Source organism: Microtus pennsylvanicus, chromosome 17 (assembly GCF_037038515.1).
Source record: "Microtus pennsylvanicus isolate mMicPen1 chromosome 17, mMicPen1.hap1, whole genome shotgun sequence".
In the NCBI taxonomy this organism is placed as follows: domain Eukaryota; kingdom Metazoa; phylum Chordata; class Mammalia; order Rodentia; family Cricetidae; genus Microtus; species Microtus pennsylvanicus.
This window is the reverse complement of record NC_134595.1, coordinates 26,383,065-26,387,342: the sequence shown is the minus strand read 5'-3', so window position 1 is coordinate 26,387,342 and position 4,278 is coordinate 26,383,065. Positions and strand designations below refer to the sequence as shown.

General features: G+C 41.2%; 1 pseudogene; it reads right to left on the bottom strand.

Moving 5' to 3' along the window:
• Positions 1-3,238: 3,238 nt before the first annotated feature.
• On the bottom strand, positions 3,239-3,953 carry LOC142836776 (peptidyl-prolyl cis-trans isomerase A pseudogene; annotated as a pseudogene).
• Between the last annotated feature and the right edge of the window lie 325 nt (positions 3,954-4,278).

Below are 4,278 nucleotides of genomic sequence, written 5' to 3'. Positions count from 1 at the left end.
TAAGATGAATATATATATATATATATATATATATATATATATATAGAAAAAAATCTATCATATGATAGCTGAGAGCTACTACATCCTTATTTTAGGCAGAAAGAGAAAGATTGGTCATGAGATAGGCTTTTTGGAACTTTAAAGCTCACCTCAGTGATATACTTCCTCCAAGGCATAATCCTTCCTCATAATCTTTCTTTCTTTTTTTTTATTAGAAATGTATTATTTATTTATTTATTTATTTTTATTTACTTTTATTTTTTTATTTTTTAAATTTATTTATTTATTAAGGATTTCTCCCTCCTCCCCACCACTGTCTCCCATTTCCCTCCCCCTCCCCCCGATCAAGTCACCCTCCCTCATCTGCTCAAAGAGCAATCAGGGTTCCCTGACCTGTGGGAAGCCCAAGGACCGCCCACCTCTATCCAGGTCTCATAAGGTGAGCATCCAAACTGCCTAGGCTCCCACAAAGCCAGTATGTGCAGTAAGATCAAAAACCCACTGCGATTGTTCTTGAGTTCCCATTCTTCCTCATTGTCCGCTATGTTCAGCTAGTCCAAATTTATCCCATGCTTTTTCAGACCCAGGCCAGCTGGCCTTGGTGAGTTTCCGATAGAACATCCCCATTGTCTCAGTGTGTGGGTGCACCCCTCGCGGTCCTGAGTTCCTTGCTCGTGCTCCGTCTCCTTCTGCTCCTGATTTGGACCTTGAGATTTCTGTCCGGTGCTCCAATGTGGGTCTCTGTCTCTGTCTCCTTTCATCGCCTGATGAAGGTTAATATTCAGGAGGATGCCTATGTGTTTGTCTTTGGATTCACCTTCTTATTTAGCTTCTCTAGGAACATGAATTTAAGCTCAATGTCCTTTATTTATGGCTAGAAACCAAATATGAGTGAGTACATCCCATGTTCCTCTTTTTGGGTCTGGCTTACCTCACTCAGGATAGTGTTTTCTATTTCTATCCATTTGTATGCAAAATTCAAGAAGTCCTTGTTTTTTACTGCTGAGCAATACTCTAATATGTATATATTCCATACTTTCTTCATCCATTCTTCCGTTGAAGGGCATCTAGGTTGTTTCCAGGTTCTGGCTATTACACACAATGCTGCTATGAACATAGTTGAGCATATACTTTTGTTGTATGATAGGGCCTCTCTTGGGTATATTCCCAAGAGTGGTATTGCTGGATCCAGGGGTAGGTTGATCCCGAATTTCCTGAGAAACCGAAACACTGCTTTCCAGAGTGATTGCACAAGTTTGCATTCCCACCAGCAATGGGTGAGTGTACCCCTTTCTCCACAACCTCTCCAGCAAAGGCTATCATTGGTGTTCTTTATTTTAGCCATTCTGAAAGGTGTAAAATGGTATCTTAAAGTTGTCTTGATTTGCATTTCCCTGATCGCTAAGGAAGTTGAGCATGACCTTAAGTGTCTTTTGGCCATTTGAAGTTCTTCTGTTGAGAATTCTCTGTTCAGCTCAGTGCCCCATTTTATAATTGGGATGACTAGCCTTTTACAGTCTAGTTTCTTGATTTCTTTATATATTTTGGAGATCAGATCTTTGTCAGTTGCGGGGTTGGTGAAAATCTTCTCCCAGTCAGTGGGTTGCCTTTGTGTCTTAGCGACAGTGTCCTTTGCTTTACAGAAGCTTCTCAGTCTCAGGAGGTCCCATTTATTCAATGATGCCCTTAATGTCTGTGCTGCCCTCATAATCTTTCTAAACCTATCAAAAAGTTCTACTGCCTGGTGACCAAGCATTCAACTGTATAAACCTATTAAGGCCATTCTTACTCAAATCACCATAGCTTCCTAAGTGCTGAGACTCACTGAAGTACTTAGTTTCAAAATGATTATTGTAAATATATGATTTACAGTTCTAATAGCAATTTTCTTTGGTGTGTGTGTGTGTGTGTCTGTGTGTGTGTGTGTGGAGAGAGAGAGAATGTTCTTTTCCCTATTTAAATGGCATATATTATCTTACATAACAATTTAGCTTTTGTCTCTGTTTATGAGTTTCGATTTTTTTCTTTTTTCTTAAAAATAAATTTTTTATACTGTTTTTGTCTTCCAATTTCTTCCATTTCCTCTCCATATTTCCACTTACCTTAATCCACATCTGTTATTGCTCTCTTTCATTAGAAAACAAACAAGCACATAAAAAAGAAAAAGGAATTTAAATAAAAACAAACAAACCTGGATAGGATAAAACAAATGAACAGAAAAAAACAGAGTCAAAGAAAAAGCCCAAGACACACATAGATACAGAGACACACAGATGGGAAAACACAGATTCCACAAACCCGCATAAATTGGAAACCATAATATATAGCAAAAGATCTATAGGATAAGGAAAAAATAAAAAAAAGTTCAGACAAAGTATTATGAAACAAGAAAACCTCAAACCCTGTCCAAAACACCAGACAGCAACAACAACAATAACCAAGCAAGCAAAATAACGAACGAACGAACGAACCAACCAACCAACCAACCAACTAACTAAATAGCAGCAACAAAACCTCCAAAACTTTTCACTTGAGATGATTTTGGGTTGACTGTTTACTACTGGACATGGGACCTGCCTGGAGGAGTGGTTTGTATACAAACTGAAACTCTTTTGGAAAAAGCTATTTTTTCATTTGAGAGTGGTTATCAATTGGAGCTAGCTTCTGGATTAGGGGCAGGGGTTTGTGTCCATTTCCATTCTCAGCACTTGGACCCCATCAGGCCCAGACCTGCGCAGGCCCTTTGTTGCTGCCACAGTCTCTATGGGTTCATATGTGCACCAGTCCTGCTGAATTTCAAGATCCTTGTTTCCTTGGTGTCCTCCATCTCCTCTGGCTCTTACACTCTTCTGCTGCCTTTTCCACAAGGTTCCCTGAGCCCAGAGGGAAGGTATTTGAAGACACTCTATTTAGGGCTGACTGTTCAAAGGTCTCTTACTTATCTTCACATTGTCTGGTTGTGGGTCTCTGTATTTGTTACCCATTTACTGTAGGAGGAAGTTTCTCTGATGATTGTTGAATATGACAGGATCTATAAATATAATGGAATGTTAAGATTCATTTTGTTGCTACATTCCTTTGGTAGAACAGTAGTATTTGGTTTTCCTCTAGGTCCCTGGTCAATCTAATCTCAGGTTCTTAGATACCCAAGCATTGTTGGACATGGGTTCCATCTCATGGGGTGGGCTCAAATCAAATCAGATATTGGTTAGTTACTCCCACAATTTTTTTCTCTTACTTAGTTTTTATTCATAATCATAAACTTAACTCTGCAATCCAGCTAGACTTGAAGGGGAATGAGGAAAATATGGAACCCAAAGAACTTCAGTGAGAGCAGAGATTACAGGGTACTGCGAGCAGGTGGGGCTGGGCTGCTCTCCTGAGCTACAGAAGAAATGGTCTGGTGGGTAAGAAGCCCACAAGTCAAAAGAATTAGAGTTGTCCACAGTCGGAAATGGTGATCTTTTTGCTGGTATTGCCATTCCTGGACCCAAAGCACTCCATGGCTTCAACAATGTTCATGCCTTCTTTCACCTTCCCAAAGACCACATGTTTGCCATCCAGCCACTCAGTCTTGGTGGTGCAGATAAAAAACTGGGAACCGTTTGTGTTTGGTCCAGCATTTGCCATGGACAAGATGCCAGGACCTGTATGCTTCAGGATGAAGTTCTCATCCTCAAATTTTTCTCCATAGATGGATCTGCTGCCAGTGCCATTATGGCGTGTGAAGTCACCACCCTGGCACATGAATCCTGGAATAATCCTGTGAAAGAAAGAACCCTTATATCCAAATCCTTTCTCTCCAGTGCTCAGAGCACGAAAGTTTTCTGCTGTCTTTGGAACTTTGTCTGCAAACAGCTCCAAGGAGACACGGCCCAAGGGCTCGCCATCGGCCACGATGTCGAAGAACACGGTGGGGTTGACCATGGCTGCAGCAAGGGGTGAGAGGGGACAGCGGCATCTGAAAAGCCTTCCACAATCTTCATGCAACTATTATACCAGCATTTCTTGCAGGCAGGTCACCATTTGTTGACTGAGGGATTTGCAGTTGGTTTAGCTTTCTCCATTGGTAGCATGCAGAATACCTTCTAGTCCCATGAACATTAATGAACAGGGTGAAGGCTCTAGGGAGGCACCAGCTAGTCTTCTCTGTGTTCAGTGAGTTTTGTAGGTGCCATCTCTAGCAATAGGACCTTACCATTCGTTTGTGGAGAACAATCAATAGCCTTGACAAATAGTCTGGATTGTTTGAAGCGTTCCCTGGGGACTCTGGCCAAC